Source organism: Thermobia domestica, chromosome 1, assembly GCF_964235325.1.
Source record: "Thermobia domestica chromosome 1, izTheDome1.hap1.1, whole genome shotgun sequence".
Classification (NCBI taxonomy): domain Eukaryota; kingdom Metazoa; phylum Arthropoda; class Insecta; order Zygentoma; family Lepismatidae; genus Thermobia; species Thermobia domestica.
The window spans coordinates 377,910,816-377,934,185 of record NC_137454.1 but is presented as its reverse complement, the minus strand read 5'-3'; the positions used below and the strand labels follow the sequence as shown (position 1 = coordinate 377,934,185).

Here is a 23,370-nt window from a genome sequence, read left to right as displayed (position 1 = left end):
GCGCTGCAACAGCTTACAGACACAGCTCGTGGGAGCAATGGGTCTGTAGCTAGTGGGACTAGTTGCGACTTTTCCTGGCTTTCAGATGAGAAGAACCAGAGCCTCACGCCAAGCAGATGGAATAACCCCCTTTATGCAGACGCGATTATGTAGCTTCAATAAAGGAAGTTGAGTATCGCGGGAGAGATTGCAGAACATATCGTAGAATATAAGGTCAAGCCCTGAAGCATTATTGGACAATTCACGACGAGCAGAATCGAACTCGAGAAGCGTGAAAAGGAGCATTAGAATCCTCGCTATTGCTGCTACGGAAGGTTTAAGGGATTCCGCTCTAAACGAGCCCTAATAGGAACGAACGCTGGAGGGTAATGTCTGGACTCAGAAATAGATACAGAATACTGGTCCAAAGTATCAGCTATTTCTTAAGGGTTAGTCTCTAGCACACTGTTGAGAGGTAGAGTAGGGACATTAACAGAAGAATTAGTTCCAGAAAGAGAGCGTACTCGACGTCACACAGTAGATACCGCTGTGCGACTGTTGACGGGCGAAAGGTAAGTTTGCTAGCTTTGGCGCTTCGATAGTTTGATAAGAGGTCGTGCCCCAGCACGTAGAATGCGAAATTGCTGAAGATTTTCGTCAGTAATGTTATGATTAAAATAGTTAAGAGCGAGACGACGAGCCAGAATGGCCTTATGGATTTCCGAGGACCACCAATTAACATGCCGGTGCAGCGCCACGGCATTTTAGAATGAAACCATGAGCAGCATCATGAATACCCCAAAAACCTCTGCTAAAGCAGCTACAGGGAGATCATCATGACAAGGAAACTCACTGAGCGCACGTAATTTACGCCAGTCAGCACGCTTCAAATTGAAGCGGCGGAAAGGGAAATGACGAGGAACAAGGAAACCATCAAGAAACAACGGAAAATGATCACTGCCACAAAGATCAGGATATACTCTCCATGTCAATGAGATCAACAGACCGGCACTTCACATGCAGAGGCAGGCCCGTAGCCAGCACAAAAATGTAGAGGGAGCCCGGTAGAAGTTAGGGTTGCTCAAGCCAACCATATTATAGTTTATCAAATAGTAACATCAGCAATTCATCATATCTGCTCTTGAATGTTTAAGTATTTTGCTCCTACTTGATTCTATTATCCCCTCTACACACATACACACATTAAGTTAACATTCTGTAATCTGCATGAAAAAAAACGTGAATTTTATTAAATGGATATTACTAACTACACGAATTCGAAATGAAATGAAATGAAATCTTTGAGTTTTACGTTCCGCGGTTATGCCGGTTAGGCTAAAGGAGACGGTGATTATGAGAAATGAATGAAATGGTGGAATGAAGAAAGTGGGAGGAAACGGGAGAACCCCGAGAAAACCCACGCACACGGTGTTTGTCCACTACAAAGTTCACTTGGCGGGAGCAGGGTTTGAACCCGAGACCCCATGCACCAGAGGTGAACGCTCTACCACTGAGCCACCGCGGCCCCAAATTCGAATTAAAATATAAATGTTTTATGTAATATAAATAGTCCCACATGTAATACTAACATTAAGATCAAGAACGAGAGATAATCTACTGTGAAATAAGGAAATTAAACTTTACTTAGGCACTTGTTTAGGGTTAACTTGCGAAGTTACTCTTCCGTTTTTATCTAAATTTTGAAAATTTACTTAGAAGAATTTGATAATTTGATTGCTTGTGTGCTTGATAACATGCGAATGAAGCGAAATTTATGTGTAATACCTTTTGATAAGCGGTTATAAAGACGGGACTAATTCGTAAGTAGAGGGAACTACTTGCCTCTAGTGAACCTAGAGACGGTTGGATTGTGGATAATTTTCGAGTAAACATGCCTGCAAGTTTACAGGGTCTTTGCGCTGGATGTGAATTGATAGTACTAACATTTGTAAAACATGATGCTATCCGGGCAAGTGGAGCTTCCCAGTAGCTTCATATATTTTTTTTTGAATTTCTCAAGAACCATAAATATTTCGATGATATAAAATTTTGAATTCATTTATCTTTAGTCGAAGTTAACGTCATGAACATATAGAGTTGGTAAGGCTAATAGAGTTGGTAAGGCCCCAGTTGCCCGTCTACGTTACAAAACTATCTTGTCCGGACAAGGAAAAATCTTTTGAATATTCATGGCTTAATGAATGAAAGAACAAAGACCCCCAATAATCGTTCACGAGTTTCTTTTTGAGATAGGAGAGCTCTGCAAACTAAAACACGTACAAAGGTAAGTGCGAAGTAGATATAACATAACCTAAGTGACCTAGTAGTGCGTTATCTCAACTTACTTCGGCTTCTCGCTTCGTTCGTTCTTCCCTCTCAACTCCGCACTCCCCATTAACTACCCACAACCGTGCTCCGCGCGGCCCGCCAGTCTCCCTTTTAGGTTAACAATGGATTTCCATATGTAATTGTGGTTCCTCCCCCGTACTAACACCCTCGAGGTAAAGTAACAGAACATAAAATGAGTAACGTTTAAGTAGAAATTGATAATTGTAGTTTTTATTATGGTTTTTGTTGAAAATTATGTGGACGCGTAACTTTGAAGTTATTCCCTTGTTTACAATTACAGTTGTATTTATTTAATATTTATACTAAGTTCTTGTTTAAAATCTTAAATTAAACTCGTTTTATATAAATGAACTACGTGCACACTATGCCAAGAAGACATATACGCAAACTGCTTTAAAAATACTATAATGTTATTCAAGGTACACTGAGAAAAAATGTATGAGGCATACGTAATATCGTGGATTTCATTTGTAAATCCTGTAGTCTTTGGACTTAACGTACAGCAAGCGTATAACTGAAAACGCAAGTTTTATAATACTTTCTGTATAACTGCTCCATCTATACATATTTTCCGTAAGAAACAATATAGGCGATCAGGATCTCACATACAAATGGACGCATATATCATATAGCTGACGAAGGTAACATACATATATGTATGTACTGTTAGACATCAAACATCCTGCAAAGGGATGATGTAACACCTAAGGACAGTGCCTATGTAGCATACAGATAACGCAGTCTATGCTCTGTTCTGATTTTTGTAGTAAGCAAGAGGATTCAGTATATTTGTACAATATACCACTGTCCGAAAATCGGATTTTTCTTAATGTAAGTAAAACGCTACACACATCTAGTACCAAGTAAAGGCATCACTGCTTCTTTCATGTTGAATTACAACATTATTACGCGTACGCGACTAAGAAATAGTTCCAATTTACAACGTTTTTATATGAAAACTAGGTATTTCCACGGGATCCCCCACCCCAAGTACAATACAAAACATTCTGCTACTTAATTTCTCCTCTAAATCTTGCAAATTTTTATTAGTCCTGGCTTCACAACCCGGAATTTAATTCTTAAACTTAAACGTTAAATACGTTCACTTGCTCAGTTACTCATTTAATTAAGGTAATTTAGCTTAGCTTAACGATAATCATGCCTGTTGTTTTGTATGGTTGATAAACATGGTCGCTTACTCTGAGGGAAGAACATAGACTGAAAGTATTTGAGAACAGGATCCTGAGAAGAATATTCGGACCCAAGAGGAACGAGAATGGGGAATGGCGGAAGCTTCATAACGAGGAACTACATAGTTTATACGGTTTACCCAACATTGTTAGGGTCGTCTAGTCTAGGAGGCTTAGGTGGACAGGTCATGTAGCTAGACTGGAAGAAAGTAGAAACGCTTTCAAAGTCTTGACTGGTAGACCCATAGGAAAACGACCATTAGGAAGACCTAGGCGCAGATGGGAGGATAATATTAAGATGGATCTCGCAGAGATAGGAATACAAAGTAGAAACTGGATGCAATTAGCTAAGGATAGAAGTCAGTGGAGAGCTTTTGTGAACTCGGTACTGAACCTCCGGGTTCCATAGGCCATAGAGCTAGTTTTTAGTTAGTTAGTTAGCTTAACTTTATTCTTCTACGAGAACAAACATATGAAAGTCTTTGTATCCATTACTTTTTCGGTGAATGTTCCACCACAGTTCTTGTTTTACATATCACACCACAATAATTTACTAGAATCAGTCGCCTTTAATGGAAGTCGGAGCTCTTAATTCACTTCACAACTAATTGTTCCACAATTAATCTAAGGTTTGCTGTTGACGAGGATTTTGCAATGCATGTATGTACTACTATTACACAATAGAATAACGAACCTACCGCCATTACTGCAATCGACAAAAGATAAACGCTTTTTTCGTGCTCCTGTTTTTATGATTTGGCTTGCAACAAGCACTTTACACTTCGTCTCCTACCTTCCAGATCGCTATTACAACTGTGGCATGAAGTATTATGAACATATTATATCTTTTCGCAAAAATTTGCTTCAATATGTATTGCGTCATTTCATATCGAGATTCGAGAAGACTGATAAACTTTACTTTAACTTCTTTAAAATATGTTCAGAAGTGTTCGTCAAATACTTAAAATGGAAAAATTCTTGGAACAATCGCTTTTATATTGCATATCATTCTTAGTGTTTACACATAGAACTAATGAAGATTTTTTTGCAAGCCTTCCGTGAAACTTTTAGGAGGGGGCAATGAAAATTTACTAGGGGCCCGATCCCCCTTGCCCCCGCCTCGTGGATACGGGCCTGTGTTGAAGTAATATCTCTGCTCCGTAGCGAACGCCTGTCCCCAAAAATAGTGTTTAAATACGTTGGTTAGTTAAATAAGGGCGTTTCCTTTTCTGCTCTCCTGAAAAATTGAAGAATTCCTGGTTATGCCCTTGTCCAAGTTCACCCCTCATTTAATGTCAATTCTTTACTGAAAATTTAGACTGTTGTCGTTTGACTGATATTCCAATTTTAAAGAGCTCGAAGTGTGTAGTATTTTCCATTTGCCCCCTAACGACATATTTTTACTATATAGTTTTCTTTAAGCTCCATAGATAGTAGAGCAAATACAAATTCCTTATACTAAAAGCGTTTACAAGTGGTGTCATATTACAACCTCATTTAACAAAAGCAAAAGAGCGAATAATTTTTGCTTCACTCATAAAGAGAAGCAATCCTATAATATTTAGATTTTTTTAGAATATTTTGTTTCATATAGCTAGACACTAGACAATTTAAGATTTCTGTGTTAAAAAAATATAGGTGGTCGTTTATTTGAATAACTCCTGAGTGTAGGTTATTTGAACTTCTTCTTTTTGGGAAAGAGTACTAATAGTAACCATTGTGAATGGTTCGTAGTAGTCTTCATTTCCATTTTCCCATTTCGAAATTGTCGCTGGGAAAACTTACACATCAGCAGGAGCAGAGATATATTGTAATAGACGTGAGACCTCGGTGTCAATACTTAGTGGATCTCTTTATATAGACCGACTCTATTATCTTATGTTGGTGAAGTATCTTGACACCGACCCCCGGGAAAATTAGAAATGATGCCTTCGTTCTCCCATTCCCTCCCACTTTCTACATTCCACCATTTCGTTCCTTACCATAGTCACAGTTTCCTTCACCCTTTGGTGGGATGTAAGATTGAAGTATTTTATTTATTTTTTTCATATTTTTAGTAAAACTAGAGAGACACGAGAAGTATCATTCGGTAACGATGATCGTTAAATTTATGGATCACGCAACAAAATGCCGACTTCGCAAAGTAAACGCAAATTTTTATTTGCGTTGTCTTAGACCACTATGGAATGAATACCAAGAAGTAGCAGAAATTTACTTTTCAATTTAACGCAGCGAGTGTATATGAGATGTGGGCCTGCACCTTAACGTGGGCTCCGAATTACATGGGCTTACGCCGAGAATTAAACCCGGGTTTCCCACGCGAAAGACGCGGGTGCTAACTTCTTAGGCAGGAGGAAGCTCTTGTAGCACTGTATCTCTTTTTATTTATCTGTGCGTGCGGTGAAGTGACGAACTAATTTCCTTGTTTATAAGTGACTCTGGGTTGCCAAGGTTTTACTTGATATTTCTATCATATGAAGTTCTTAACAAAATCACAAGGATATAATAAACCACATTTATTTTAAAGGAATCAGTCGTAAACATACTTTAAGTCGTTGTAAGTTGAATAGGTCTACAAAAACTTTTTAACATGAAATTAAAACACTAAAGCGCGTAGATGGCTGCAAACTCAAATTTTCCATATACAGTAGAGCGTCGATTATCCGAAGTAATTGGGGGACATGGGTGTTCGAAAAACTGGTTTGTTCGGATAATCGAACTGTACATGTTTATTTGCCAAAAAGAACTACTGTACAGTAAATTTATTCATAAAAAGAAGTGTGCTGATTGTTGAAACACAGCGACTGGCGGCTTGGCCGGTCAGCAGCGCCTTATAAAGGCCCCATTAGAAGCAATGTTCCGCCAGCGGTGGCTCAATGCGGCGACTACTGTGGGAAACTTGGTTTGGGAGTAAGGGGGATGATGGACGGTAGGGTGGGAGAGTAACAGGTGCGAGCGAGTACCTAGTTCGGTTAAGCGGTAGTTCGGTTGACCGACGTTCGGATAATCGACGCTCTACTGTACTGTATTCTTAATACATATCGGTACTCATACACTCTGTACTATCCTATACTGTATTCTTCATCATTGACTTTTTTCATTGAAATTTTTTTCTGTAGGTGATAATAGAGAGCATTAAAAAGACAGTGATATTCAGCTTATTATTATTATTATTATTATTGGTTTTCACTAACGACTAATATTCTTTTTTCAGAATCATTCATTTATTTGTAACTTCGTCTAGTGTATTTGATGTGACGACGTTCTAACGAGCAAGGAAAGTAACTACCTATGTAATTTTCTATAGAATAAAAGATTGAATCAATACCAACAACAAACTAAATAAATAAATAAAAAATAGAAAAGTAAAGAAAATAAAAGTAAGAAACGAAAACTGAAAACTTCTAAAAAGTAAAAATGGAATGCATAAAAATCATAACATAATTAAACTAATAAACAGAAAATTGTAAGGGAAAGGTTCACTTTTTATCACTTTTCTTCACTATGCTCACTTGTCAGTTATCTGAATCAATGCTTTATCCAGGGATTTCTTCGAAATAAATTTCAAAATAGATCACGACAAAAATTGTTGTGCTTTTGAGCATACATATTTTCCAAACAAAGTTTCAACTGAAACATATACATTTGATCGTCAAGCAATGCAAAAAGACTACTCGAAACACTTGTTCTTTGCACGAGAAGAACAGATTTATTCAAACTATTTGAAAGGTAAAATTGATTTCTTTACTCCTCTTTAGAATACGAATTTGAATTGAAATGAAACTATAAAATCTGAGCTTGACCGAAATGCTAACTACTTTATAAAATTAATCTCATACATTTCAAAATTGTTCCCGTGATACTAAGAGACAACGTTAATATTTTTATATATTGAAAAACTTATTGTAGAATTTTTTCCTCTTCTCGTTTGAAGCTGAGTTTTCGGAAATAGTCAGAACGTCTTTTACTTTTACTAAGAAGTTCATATTACAAATCTAAACTTGTGATTAAAAGCACATGATAGAAATCCGAGTTCGTTCTCTACGTAGATTGACAGAAGCTTTTCAGTGTGGTCCTCACCTTTTTATACATAACTCCTTGTACTGCTTAATGCATCTTATGTAAGGATTTTAAATTCCGTCCCTTTAAGATTAAAATAAAGCAACAACTACTTCCTTATGATTTCAATCAGCGAAGTAAATCTAGTAGATAATTGTTTCCAGTTATTTAGAAGAAATATAAATCAAAGTGATTACTTTATACTGTGAGGTCAGGTCGACGAAATCCTTCAAATAGTTCCATAGGGAAGAATCACATGATGATAAATCAGGCAAGCATGGAAGCTATTCAACATCTCCGAAACGAGAGCCCATATATAAAGCAAACTTTTCTCCGGTTATGTGCATTGAATTTCGTGCTGTGTAGGCTGAAAGTTTGAACGAACACTCCCTTTGCACAAAATCATGAGACATCATGAAGATTGTATTGAAATATGTATCATACGGGGTCTTAAAATCGAGGGAAAATTTTCTATCAAGAAATGAATGCCTCACGAATCCCTAAATTTGTGAGATGAAATTTGGCGTATAGACATTTCAATAATAACAAGGAAATGCGAAATGCGTCTTTTAGTTTTAGAAATTTTGCTTCTAAGAGAGAAAAAGGGCATACTTTCTATAATACTCAAATTTCTTTCTTTATTCAGAAAATGCCTAGCAAAATAAAAACAGAAATGAAAAAGTTCAGTTTGACGTCCCACATTTATACCCTTTAGGTTAAGGGAAACGACAATTGGAAAGATCAAAAACTCATAAGAAACGTATATATGAACCAACAAGAAAGTGTTAGAATAGATAAGGAAATGACAGAGGAGAATGAAAGTAGAAAAGAGCTCGACAGGGATGGTGTCTCTCGCAAAAAATGTTTATTATCTATTTAGAACAGATAATGAAAACGAGCCTACATAATAAAGACAGCGTTTCGGTAGAAGATAGAATGATTACGTGTATGCGGCTGCAGATGATATGATGCTTGTTGCAGAATTTGAAAATAAAGTTAATAAGATGTTACAAAACTTGTCGAAGGACTGTGAAGAATATGGGATTAAAATAAATATTACAAAGACAAAAGCCATAGTGATTGAAACAAAGCGGTTGATGTTAAATTAGAAATATGAGGGGAGAAAATGGAACAGGTGACTAGTTTTCGATACTTGGATAGTAATATTGGTGATGATATGATTTGCGAATGTGAAACAAAATCAAGAATAGGATTGGCGAAAAAATTCTCTGGGAAGGAGAAAAGTCGGTTTTGTGGTACTTTGAATACAGAGTTGAGAAAAAGACTTATAAATTGCTTCGTGCGGAGTATTGTACCGTATATGTCAGAAACATTGACATTATGCAGAATGATGAGAAACGACTGGACGCTTTCGAAATTTGGGTATGGAGTAGAGTGGAGAGAATTAACTGGGTCTAGCCGGAAAGGAATGAGAGGGTGTTACAAATGGTCGAGAGAAAACAGTAATTTTAGGTATTATTAAGAAGGGGAAAAGAAACTTGTTAGGACATTGGCTAAGAAGGAAATGTATCAGGAGGGACGTACTAGAAGGTAAGGTGGCAGGAAAGATAGGAAGAGGGCGAAGGAGACTGAAATTAATGGACGATATCAAAACCGAATAGTCGTACGTGAAGTCGAAGAAGTTAGCGGAAGACCGTAGAGCATGGAAGCTCCTCAATCGCTGCAAGTAATCTGCCAATAACAACAGAATACTTTTGATGATGAATCACCTTATGCAACTTAGCAATCTATTTTCCTGTATATTTTCTTTATTTTTTTCTATCAAGAGAAGGATATGTTTGTTTTGAAGGATTGAAAGTGATATAACATTTCTAGTTTCACATCGCAGTGGTATGGCTTTTCTGCTAAAGAGACAGACAATTACTGAAAGTGAATAGTTATGAAATAAATGGTGGAGTGACAATTTGGATGGGAACAGGAGAACCCAATGAAAACACACGGAGACGATGGTGTACACCACAAATTCTTGGCTGGAGATCAAAACAGGGACTCCTTGCCGCAGATGTGACCTTTGTATCACTAAGCATTTATGTCTTTCTATTCCAGGATTAATTGTGATTTTGAAGATGAAATACGAAGATAATCATCACCTGGACAATTTTTGAAAAGCTCGAACGACAGAGAAACAAAAATCCCGAATTCGCTAGAAAAATACTCTCTTCGATTTTTCTGTGAAAGAGGAAGCATGCAATGCGATAGGATTGTTAATGAAATATATATATTTATGAAATGTAAACAAATTTTTTTCTTCATTAGATTCCAATTGCAATTATCGATTTCCACTTTCTGTACACACTATAATTATTTCTAGGCGTCAGTGGATTAGAATCACGCCTAGAGTATTTCATAAGAATCGTAATTTCTTTTGTTAGTGTGTGCTGTAAGATGTGGACCATCCTATACTTCTGCTCATATGCAGGAACAAATACATTGATGGACATCCAAAGATAGTGATTCGTTGTCAAAATATTTGTGTTTTGACGTACATGGCTTCGTTAAATCCAAAATAAACCCCTTTTTTCCTGTCAGAATTAACTTTTGTTCAAGTAACCTTTTTATCTGTTCAAGCATGTAGTCATGCTAAAATACCAAAACCACATTTTCCTGTTTTGTTTGATTCCTTTATTATTTCTTTTAACGTAAAGGAAGCTAGTGGTCTCGGTTTCCTTTCCAAGTAAATCCTTATTGGGATAGTTCACTTCTCCTTGCCAAGTTTCTGCATACTTTCTGTCCAGCACATACAAAGCCCAGTTTAGAAGGACAACAGCTTCAAGGAAATAGCCAAAAGAGGTTGGTTTCATCTTCTATGTTTCATCTACGTTCACAAATCATAGAGGAAGATTAGAATTACGTTGTTTCATGATATAAAAGAAGCAAGTAAGTCATAAAACATTATTTTAATTTTCTGTTTAAACTAAAGTAATTGGCTAACAAAATTACCTCTCTTTTTAAGTTGTTGTATACACGTGTTTGATACAAAATTGTTCTCAAAATGGAAATAAGACATGTAGTAGTATAAATTAAAAAAAAAATGCATGCAATCGTTAAGTATCATTGTCCATAGTGTAGCTATGAGATGAGACGAGCTGAGGAACAATAGTTCCTTGTCTCGTTCTAGTAAATTTTCTAGAAGTCTTGTCTCGTTTTAATTCTGTCAATTCTCGGAAAGCATTTCTTGTATGGTCCCGTCTAATAAATACATGTATAAAATACATAAACTAATTTTTTAAAATTAATTTCGTTTTAAAAGTTACCGTAATCACTCCTCGTCACGTGAGAGTTACCAAAAGTATGAAATAGCAATATTGAGTATACTGGATAATGAGTGGTATCCTTAAAAGTTAATAAAGTCTTTTATTTATGTTCTTACAATCACTTTATCAATTTATAGTTTATATATTATGAATCCTGTAACACTAAAACTGTGTTTTGAGGACTAAGACTTCCATGAATTAGTGTTGGTCACAAGATTTAAGAAATTCTTGTCTTGTTTTGAAAACGAAAAAAGAATGTTTGTTGTCTCGAATTTGAAAACGTACTGCATCGATTTTCGAGACGAGACTCGAAAATTTCTCGGCATGGTGTGATTGAAATGCAAGGTCATGGGATGTTAAACTGAAAGATTTCATTTCATTTCAAAGATTATGAAATGAAAGTCATTAAAAATATTAGACAAACTGTGTTTTACATTGTTATTCCGTTACGTAATTATAATACATTTTACCTAGGGAATAGGTTTCGTTATTTTCCTTAGACGTCCTAACCATTATGGGTGCCCAAAGGGGAAGGCAAGGTGAGTTCCAAATCCCCCGTAGCTCACGAAAATGTATTAAATTTCTTAAGATTTTCTAAATATAAATAAAAAAAATACCGAACGTAATATAGCAATTAGGGATTTGAGCCCACCCTAGAAAATATTCTTGGCGCACCCATGCTAACCATGCTTTGCTTAAAAATTGTAAGTCTTATATAATTACTGTAGCCATCTGTTTGTCTTGTCCATCTCTCGAGAGGTGTTAGAGCAAAAATGGTCAAGAGATAACGAGAAGTGGTTTCATGAAATTGATGTATTGTCTCAAGAATTGGTTTAATCTAGTTTCTCTAAATATCTATTCAAATCGAAATTTGTAGAAATCAACCGCTTCCAATTTCAATATTAACGATCATAGAGCAATATCGGTAATGGCTGGCGAAAAGAGACTTTCTGCAATCGATTAAGCATACCGAGAACCCACTTTATCATCTCCATCTTTAACTCTCTACTAAAACTTAAAGTTGTTAAATCTATATGAGTTAAGGTTTCTTTTTTTTTAAATCAAAATAGAGAAAATTGAGTAAAAGACTCCAGAAATAGTTTTTCGATATGGTTTCCTCGTACCAAGGATAAGACTCGTCCTAACTTTAATTCTTCTATTCAGACTCGAAGTGCCGAAAATCTCCTTTTTCTAATTTCTATAGTGATCGCTATACTGAAAAAAACTGTAATAGATGGCAGAAACCTGATTTTTGATATGTACAATGACCTTCCGTACCCCAAGAATATGTTCCATTTTTAATATGGAATTCACATCGCCTGGAAGCTTACTGTTTTTCGACACAATGATAAAAAATAATGCTATTATTGATATTTTAATCAATTAGTCCAGAGTATGCTGCATATTCATTTCATATTATATACTCTTTTCAGAAATATATGAATTAACAGGAAGTCTGTGTGAAGTCTGCTTGCACTATCTTACACATACAGAAGAACTTGTATTCATTAACCAATAGTTGAAATATAGAAATAAGGACGAGAAGATACCCATTTCCATTCATCAGAAAGGTTAGTGGAACTTAGATTTTATACAAGAATTTAAATGAGCTTGCAAAGAATATTTTTTTAAATTTCTAGGAACTTAAAATCGCTGTCTTTAACAAATAATAAATTGCTTTCTTTAACGCAGCTTCTGTTTCATATAGTCTCTATAAACTATTAATTTTAAGTTAGGGTGAAAACTATTTTCACGCATTTGAAGAAAAAGTAATTAGCTGCAGTCTTTCGGAACTAAAATTTGATTATAACATTCTTCTTATGAAGGTATTTCAACCTTTCTAAAAACTTCAGAAATTATATTTAAGCAAGAATTTCATTAATATTGTTGGTTAATTTATTTCATCCTTAAGAATACTAACATAAGCATGTTTTCGATTTACCAGATTTGTAATATCGGTGAAATGATTTTCACTAATATATCAGTTTAGAAATTCAGGGTTTAAGAATCCACTTACTATTTATTCTAATCACAACAGTAGTGATTTCTTACAGATTCCCTTATTTTTCAACTGCTTCTGAATAACAACATTGTCAACGAAATTCTATCTAACTTTCCAACGAACTATTTTTTTTTTATATATATAGGAACTGGGTCCTAAAGAATTACGCAATTTCGTCTATAAATAATTCACTTAAGGCTCCATAATATCGTCATAAAGTCGCGTACATTCCCAATTAATACCATCATTTGTTCTTGAATATGGACATTTATTCCTGAATACGAATGTGTTTAAGAAAGCGACTTTCTTCTTGTAGAACTCTGGAGCATTTACTAATTGAGAAACCGGCGGGAGCTCATGTGGGTTGGATTCCAGGTTAATCAGTAGGTCCACGTCTTATATAGCCTCGCTGCTGAACGGGACGTTAAACTTAAAATAAACTCATTTGAACTCAACTAATTGAGAAGCTAAGTTTTAGTTGTAATATACTGCAAAAGATTAGTTATGATGCATATCAAAAACTATTTAACAAAACTACATTTAATGAAAAACACATTATTTTATATGACAACGTATTCAAAGATTTTTTTGGAAGATGTAGGATTCTTATCCGAAAAAAATACGAGAAAGCTATGATTTATTGGATAAAATATCTCTCATTTTTTAAAAGAACGATTGTCTGAAGTATTTTATTTGGATGAAAATTTTAAAAATAAACTAGTTTAAATTTTGCAACCTTCAAAGGAGCTAATAATATTCAAATTACATTAGAATAAATTTCAATAGTAATTAACTAAGTTCATTTACTACCTTTTTCAAATATTTGCTTTAGGTTATAAAGTTTTTTTTTTTTTTTTATTACGGTTGCTTTTGTTGGTTTTGGTAAGAATGTAGTAGAGTTGAATTAATCAGATAGAAACTTGTAAAAGTATAATTTATTGCCTTTAGCAATTCAGAAAACATTTTCTTTTCCATTAAAGAGTTTTCCTTAGTAATAAAATGAGAGAGCTTAAATTATCAATTAACTTAACACAATTTCTTTTATATTGATTTAGCAAATAAAAATATAAAAACAGTGTGTCACGATCATATCTTAGATTGAAGATTCTTAAGTTTGTCTAATGGAATCGGTGAGTGGAAAATCAGTTTTAGTACAAAAGCTTTTGAGATACTTGCAAAAAAAAAAAAAAAAAAAAAAAAAAGTTGCGTCATCAACATAGACGATATTATGATAATGGAAACCTTTTAAAACTCTTCGAATTTCACTTAATGAACTTTTCACTGTTAATAATACAACAACAAAACACAATAAATTATTTTATGAAAATTTTATGAATATTTTATGAAAATAAATTAAACATCCTTGATATCAAACAAAGCAGAAAAAAATAAATAACAGTATTTAGTAAACAAATCCATATCAAGGCACTCAAAAGCTTGAAAAAGGTGAAAGATTCAGTAAACACGAAATGGTACAAACTTAGACATCTCGCAGAATTCCATCTTCCTCGGTGGTTTTCCAAGCAGATATTCCATTGTAGAATGGTAATGCTTCGTTAGGCACATACTTCATCAACTTCTCAATACGACTCACTGCTACTGTCACCCATTGTTCATAACTTTCGAACCATTCATGTAATAACATAGCCCATTCCCAAGAAAATGGATTGCTCAAGTGACGGAAAAAAATGAAATGAAATTTTTGAGTTTTACGTCCCACGGTTATGCCGGTTAGGCTAAATAGTACGTCTGGTACGTAAAAATATACTGCACATTTTGATTACAATATGCCACTTCCAGGGTTTCTAGATTATATTAAAAGCAAACTTTTCAGATAGGGAGCCACTTCAAAATCTGTGTAGAACACCAAAATGGCGCCTATTCAAGATGGCCGCCATCGACTTTTTAAAATTCACTATACATCAGGTTCTATACTTCCGATTTCAATTTTCTTTTTTTTATTTAAAAGCTTATAAAAAGTGGAAACTTTTTTGTCATTACACATTTTTTCCTAAACCTTAAAGTTTCCACACACTTTTGAAAAAACTAAAAAATCACTTTCTTCACAAAACATATTGTCTAATAACTTTTTATAACTCGGAATTTCACTTTCCAGTCTCAGTAGACAAAGAATAACCACTGTATCAGCTTTCCATCGAAGGCATGCAAGTTCCACTTCGTTCCCAAACTTCCTGGATAATCGTCGTTTAATAGGCATATACTTACGTATAAGCGATCGAGTTATTTTCTAGTGAAATTCGCGGATGTCTTATTTTAAAGATTTTTGTGCGTATTTTTATTGAACTCTTTTAAGTTCAATTAATGTTATTATTATTATTTGACACTATTAATATAATACTGCTTAATTATACGTGAAAAACTTTATTATTGAAGCTTAGGTTTTCCTTGTAGTCCCACACATCTTCATCGTGTGACTCACTGCTGGATACAGCTATTACTCTTTGATAAACAATGAAATGCTTGTAACGAACGATCGTACGAATGTCAGTGAAATTCATAGCTCTTGTTGTAAGGGTTTCCACATTGTTGGCCCTCATACAGTTTGCGCAAAGTGGCGTGCAAGGAACTTTGGCCTTTAAGCAAGAGCATCGAGCGCGACATGACACAGCACATCTGCACTTGACCAGTTCTGTACATGCTTCCCAAATAGAAGGCAGAGATGTCCAAATTGGCATCCATTCTCCATCAACCATAGTCCATCCCCATTCTTCTGGTCCTGGAATGTTGGCTCCGACTGAGTAGGCCCGACCCCAGACTTGTCCTGCCTGATATGCTGACCAAAGACAATGTTGTCTTAGTGCCTCTTTAGTTGGTGATAAGCTTTGAAGATTTCGACCTTTTGAAGTAAAGAGAATTTTTCTCACACGGTTGACTGATAAGTCTTCGCCTTCTTTATAGTACAACAAAACAACGAACTTCTCCAAAAGTGATCAAGTTTCTTCGGATATAGAATCTTCCGGAACAGAGATAGCATGAAAGGCTTTTGTAGCCTCTGGAAGTGATTTTCATACATTCCAAGAAGTCTGTTTCCCTTTCATAGCAAATGATGAAGTTACATCTCATCCGGTAAATGCATGGAATCCTTGCAAGGCAACAGCTTTATCTTCACCAATACTTTCAAAGATAGCGTTAATACTGATGAATCTTTGAGACTTACAAACTCCAAAAAGAAGCCATAACTCCTCAAGAGCAGCTTTTTTCAGATTACTGAAAAATGAGATTGCCAAAACAACTACATCGATATCTACTGTGTAAATTAATATTTTCTTTGCACCACGCAGAACACTATCTTGAGCGTGCAGAAATATCCTTCCATCTGCTTCTTCTTCTTGTCTGCATTCAACTCCATCGAGTGATGTTTCTTCCAATGTAGATGAACGAATGATTCTATCAATCTCAGTGATTACGTGAGTCCAGCCAAACTTCAAAAGTACTTGTTTTCCAAGTAACTTAATAATTCTGTCTTGTTCTGACTGCATGAGAGAAAGTCATTCCATGTTTTTGGTAGCATGTTTCCTGGTGCTACTTGGCGACGAATTGCAGCACCTCTCTTCTCTCTAACAAACTTCTTTAGGCTAACTGTTGAGTAAGAATCCCATGATATGTGTACTCTTTTTGCTTGAAACTTTGCAACATCATTAAAAATTCTGTTTTTGAACTTCATACCACAGTATTCTCCAAAAGTGCGTGATACTTTGGGTGGTAGTATGTACACCTTGTCTCAAAAAGGTTGAGCGCATTCTTTATTGGTGTTTTGAGGCAAAAATTTTCTAAGTCCAGCTTCGGGTATCTTCGGGAAAAAGTAAGCCAGGTTCGAACCTCCAAGCCAGCCTTTGCAATCGGGAAAAAGTTTGCAGATTTGTTTTTCTTCTTTTAAATATAATAAGACTTGTTACCAAGTGTTTAAAAAAGCAACATTGATTGAAATACTTAATGATACAATATTTCGAAACCTTTTATTAATATGAGCACATGCTTGTTTGTCATTTAGCTCTCTATACGTAATGGAGCATTTAAATACGTTAAAGAATCTTTCCATATGTAAAAGAATGCTCAAAGTTAAGAAATAGAACATAATTATCGCCTGAGTACTAAAATAAAAGTCAAAGTAGAACAGAAACAGCGTTTGTCATGGATATGAATGTCATAATTATCTTGAGATCCGTTATACATCGCTAGAAGCTTACTTCTAGAAGTCCTTGTGTTAGCTCATTGGTAAGCTGTCGGATTTCAAATCATAAGGTTGTGAGTTCGAATCCCATCTGGGTCAATACTTTTTTTAAAATTATATTTTCCGCAATGCATGAAAAATTATATAAAATAATTACATTAAAATACATAAGTTGTTTATATATAACATAATAATTGCAGAACATAGTAATTATTATGTTTAAAATATAACATCTGAGATAATTTTCACAGTAGGTCGTTATTATATATGAGAATTAGGAAAATCGTTTAATAGCAATAAATAAGTTATGTAGTGTATTTATTTGCAGCTATTTGTCATACAGATTTAACTTCTCAATATTCTCATTACAGTATGTTATTTATATTCGTGAAATACAGTATATTCCTACGGATATAGAAAGTGTATAAACAGAGTATCGAAAGTCGTATCCTGCTTCAAGACACATAGCTTTTCCCGATCCCCTTAACGTCACGGGAAGAAACACAAATTCTCTTTAGAACGGAATGTCGTTACTTAGAGTCTCATTCGAATACGTTGAATATGCTTTTGTGTATTCATCTCTCTCTCTCTCTCTCTCTCTCTCTTTTGCTTTGTTTATGTGTGTGTGTGTGTTGCAGAATATCCCAAGTTGAATACAACATTTGCAAAGTATATGAGCATCATTGTCATCGAATACCAGAAATTGAAAGTCGTGTTTCTTCAGGTTAGGTTTGCGTGTTCATGTTAGCTCACTGGTAGAGTACGGACTTGCCACTGAAGAGGTCTTGAGTTCAAAGCCTACAGCTAATTATCATTCTTTTGTTAGTAGGATTGCACAGAAATCGGATACAAGGAGTGGTTTACTTCTAGAAATATTTTCAGAAGCGTTTAGGTAGCCCTGAAAAGGGCTGTTTTCGGGAGTTAAGGCGGGGTCATTAATATTGTGTCCAAGACCCTTCTGAATTTGTTACACGCTCCATTCTTCTGGGCATGGAATCTATTACATGGGTGACAAATCTATCTCCTTCCCCTACCTCCAGCCATGCTTCGGAAACAAGATGCCACAGGTCATCCTGAGTTCTTGGTGGATCTGCCTCAGGCCAACTTTCCCTTAGAGTACGCTTCACTTCTGCTCACATATTTTCCATGAGATTGAGGTCTGCTCCACGAGGCGGCCAGTCGATTAAATCAATCTCAGGGAGCCTTCGCAGAGCATTCCTGAACCACACGGGAATTATGTATTGGCGACTGGTATTGCTGGAACTGAATTACACCATCAGGCTGAAACAGATGGCACCATGATATTACTGATAATGTCTAAGTACTGAGCATTGTCCAGATGTCCTTCAATTCTATGAAGCTGTCCTGCTTCGCGACTGGAAATCCAACCCCAACATAAAATAGATACATGGCCACTGCGATTGCAAGCAGCCACATATCCATGGTCATATCGGGTGCCTCTCGGACGATACACAAAACGGCGTCCCTCCTTTGATGTTGTGAATATGGATTCATCTGAGAAAACTACGTTTTCCCAATTGAGACCCACATTCGCCTGTGCAAACGCGAGACGGTAAATTTTGTGGTCGTCTGAGAGTTTTTCCTTCACGGCAGCAACACGGCCACGTAACCCAGCATGACGAAGCCTTCGCAGAGCTGTATGCTTACTACCAGGAAAGAGAGAAGCTTCCCTTATCTGTCTAGACGTCCTTAGTGGGTCTAACCGGGCTTCGTTTACTAATCTCGCATCTTGGGCTTCGGTTGACACATGCGGACGACCAGGAGATCGTAAATTACCAGTCTGACCTGTAGCACCATATTTCCGAATCCATTGCCTTCCTGTAGAGGCCGGGACACCTACTCGCCTGCTAGCTGCAGTTGCAGAATAACCTTCCAACTCCCATAAAGTAATTACTGCTGTACGTCTATCCATAGTTACCAATGTTCTGAGCTGTGAGAAGAAAGCAATAGGTAAAAGCTAGTACCTGACGTGTGATTGGTTACTTGAACGACACGCCTATTGTGGGGAACAGCGTTGCCAGATCTAGCATAATGATGCTAGATCTAGCATAATTTGCATGTCTCTAGCACCTAGCATCTTGCTTTTAGCATCCTGCCCAAATCTAGCACAATTTCAGCAAGTTATCAAAAAGCCGTAAAACCTGGAGAAGTTGGTCGTGGGAAGAAAAAGAACGGCAGAAATGTATCCTCTTCCATTGATTCATACACTCGGTAAATCATACAGGCAGTCTTATTTTCCTAAGTAAGTTCGGAACGGCTTTGGGCTTCTTTTTTTTTTTTTTTTGTGGCTCCACCCAGGGTTTTCTAATCCTTTAACTCCGAGGCATGGGCGGAGCTATGGGGGCCATTCTCCCCCCAACTTTTTGACAACTTCACCATCTTTACTTCTGACTTCATGATCATATTTATTCCTGAAATGACAGCTCCGAGACCGACCAAAAATCTGCCCCCTCCCCCAGCAGACGATTCCCAACTCCGCTTATGCTGCGAAGTAATTTTCTTTCAAAATATGTAAACAAAAACTTTGCATTCATTTATACGATATATACGCCATTGAGTTTGGCAACGACTGCAGTAATTTAGTTGAGTTAAAATTTTGGTGCGTGAAGTATTGAGTTCTATCCATGCATTCTTGCTCTCTGTGTATTTTAAGTTACGTTATCGTATCTCAACTTTGTTTTTCTTTAAACTCCTGAATTAGTAGTTATGAGGATCTAGCATAATTTGACCGAATCTAGCATAAGTTCGATCAGGTTTTGGAATAATTCCGAGCTGTGAGTCTGGCAACGCTGGTGGCGAACGACTTGGTCAACGACTCGCGAAAGAAATCTGAAAATGGTGCACCGTAATAATAATAATAAAAACAGTTTTTATAAAGGAATATTAATACATACGAAAAGCTGTTTAAAGAATGAATTGTTATACTGACTTTACATGTATAAAAACATATACCATATACCAAAGAGATTGAGCGATATGATTATAGCTGTTTTGAGACGAACACTTTCGAAGTCCAACTTCGGGTGTCTTCGGAAAACAGTAAACTAAAGCTGCTGGTTCGAACCTCCAAAGCCAACCTTAGTAATCGGGAAAATATGTACAGATATGTTTTTCCTTCTGTTAAATATAATAAGACATGTTGAAATGGTATTAAGTGTAGAAAAAAGTAACATTGATTGAAATACTTAATGATACAATATTTCGAGACTATGTATTCACACTCTCGTTTCGTCATTGTGATTTCCATACGGAAAAGAGCATTTACGTATGAGCTCAGTTATATTTCAGAAGCAGCTTCCGAAAAGCGGTCATGTTAGCTCAGTGGTACACCACCGAGCGTTTAAATCGTGAGTTCGATACCCGTTCAGGTGAGATTCCTTTATGATATTCTACTTTCCTCAATGCATGAAAATTATTTAAAATAGTTACATTACAATTCATCAGTTGTATATATATTTTCATATCATCAGTTGTATATATGAGTTGAATATATATATGCATATCATTTCACGACATAAGTAATTCTTATCTTTAAAATATAACATCTGAGGTATTCACAGAACGTCGGTGTGTTATGTGTGAATATTGAATACAAATTTAAAAAATCGTGTAATAGCAATAAATAAGTTATGTAATATATTTATTTGCAGCTACTTTCATCGCAGATAACTTCTCAATACTCGCATTACAGCATTTAGGTAGAGCATATCGAAAATCGGATCGTGGTTCAAGACAAAAAACTAGCTAGCCCCAAACTGTCACGTAAGAAATTCACGAATCGCAAAAGTAAAGGGAAGAGAGATTGAGAGCGATAATTCCTTAATCGCTCTCTCTCAACTCTCTCTTTATCTGCATTTATACATATAAAATTGTATGTATGTATGTTCCATCATAACTCATGTATGCCTAGAGCAGGGTTTCTCAACCTGGGAGTCGCGGCCCCTAGGGGATCGCGAAGATAGGCGGAAGAGATAAATATAGTTAGAATCTAATACCAGAAATTATTTTTAAATATTATTTTTAATTTTGTTCTGATAGGCATACTTTTATTTTTTATACACACTGTAAAGAACAATAAAAAATAAGTCTACTGAACATTTTCAAAGGGTGTAGAATTCGTGTTACTATTCGGTTCAAAGTCTCTTGTCGTCGCAAATTCTGTCGAGAAATTTGAAGCTTAAAATATACAAAACGATAATCATGCCTGTTGTTCTGTATGGTTGCGAAACATGGTCGCTTACTCTAAGGGAAGAACATAGACTGAAAGTATTTGAGAACAAGATCCTGAGACGAATATTCGGACCCAAGAGGAACGGGAATGGGGAATGGTGGAAACTTCATAACGAGGAACTACATAATTTATACGGTTACCCAACATTGTTAGGGTCGTCAAGTTTAGGAGGCTTAGGTGGGCAGGTCTGGTAGCTAGAATGGAAGAAAGTAGAAACGCTTTGAAAGTCTTGACTGGAAGACCAAACGGAAAACGACCATTAGGAAGACATAGGGGCAGATGGGAGGACAATATTAAGATGGATCTCGCTGAGATAAGAATACAAAGTAGAAACTGGATCCAATTGGCTAAGGATAGAAGTCAGTGTAGAGTTTTTGTGAACGCGGCATTGAACCTCCGGGTTCCATAGGCCATAGAGTTAGTTAGTTAGTAGAGTTGTTTAAAAATGAATTTAAATCAAAGAGGTATGATATAAAACTAATGAGAACTGTATATAGAAATACTAGAAAAATACACATGAAACAAAACCTGCACATTGAAATACAATTAAAATTAAAACCTAATGAAATACCTAAGCATGGTGTAATTTCACTAGTGCAGCAATGCCCGGTTCAATCTTCATGACGAATATTATCAAGCCGTTTTCAACTGATAAGCGATTTCTTATCTTTGTTTTAATGTTTACCATTAAAAAAAAAACACACACTTTCGCACAAGTACGATATAGCAAATGGAATTATTACTTTTAAAGCAGCAATCACCAGACCAGGATATTCTTCTCTCCTCATCAGGCAGAACTTGTCCAAGTCTTCGTTACAGAAAACCAGTTGCAAAGACTTGTCGCATGATCATTCTATTATTTGGTCAAGAAGTTGTGGGCTTAGATCGGATACGTTAATGGCCTCTTCAATGAAGGAGTTTAACATCCATCTTGAACCAGCACCTTCGTCGTTGGGAATATAGATATTACAGTTACTGTATCCACTGTCAGTGCCGGGTGCCGAAAAGAAGGGCCACACATTTCGGAGGAAGTGTGTTACTCAAGTTAGGAAAGTGCATGTGCACATGTGTAAAATAGAAGGAAAAACGTAATAAAATGTGCACAAAATTAAGGAAAGGAAGGGTTTATTTTGAAAATGTTATTGAGCTTCGTGCCAACCATGGTGGCGCTTCGTAGCTAATCTGTCGACGTCACTCATATATACGGTGACATCGTACTATACTCTCGCCCCGGGCAATGATTTTCCATGGCACTGTTCACTATAAACAAAAAAAATGGATTCTACTATTATAGAAATAGGTATGTTAAAAATCCCACACAAGCTTATTATAAAACAAATTATAAAAGGGTCGCTGGCAAGAACGTGTGATAAAAGGGAATCGTGATAGGAATTAGATTGAGAACCACTGGCCTAGAGTAATTTTAACCACATTTCTTATAGTTTCAAAAAGAGTGCTGTCGGGTTACCTATGGTGAATGGGAGGGGGATACATATAAAAGATTGCTAGAAAATGATCGATATTAGATTCATAGTTTTCGGGGTCGCTTAGATAAATAGTGAGACTTTCAATTTCGCTTAACTCCGATTAAGCTCTCATTAGTAGGGATGGGCACGAACGACTTTTCTTTGAAACTCGACTCGACTCGAAACAGACATCTTTGAGGTCTACTCTTGGACTCGGCACGAAAAATATCTTCCAACTCGACTCGGATTAGAGTCAAGTCGAACCAAAACGAGCCAAATCCTGTGTGTAGTCCTACCTAGACAATACATAGACAATAATTATTCTATCATCAATTATACTACTGTTACTACAAATAATAATAATAATAATAATAATAATAATAATAATAATAATAATTATTATTATTATTATTATTATTATTATTATTATTATTATTATTATTATTATTATTATTATTATTATTATTATTATTATTATTATTATGACAACACCGTGTAAAAACATGAACGATAGATGGTTAGTAAAGGAATACTAAAAGCTAGTTGACTGCCGACGTCGGTAGTCATGAAGTCTACAAGGCAAGGACATCGTTCATTACCCTAAGC

The 23,370-nt window shown here is 35.8% G+C and overlaps 1 protein-coding gene across 1 annotated transcript in view; it reads left to right on the top strand.

The window, feature by feature from the left end:
- Nucleotides 1-23,370, top strand: part of LOC145664534 (uncharacterized) — a 179,736-nt gene that overhangs the window by 43,720 nt on the left and 112,646 nt on the right. Inside the window, exon 3 of the mRNA XM_081731296.1 lies at nucleotides 12,286-12,423. The gene's annotated coding sequence lies outside the window, so the exon portion shown is untranslated. The remainder of the gene's footprint in view (nucleotides 1-12,285; nucleotides 12,424-23,370) is intronic.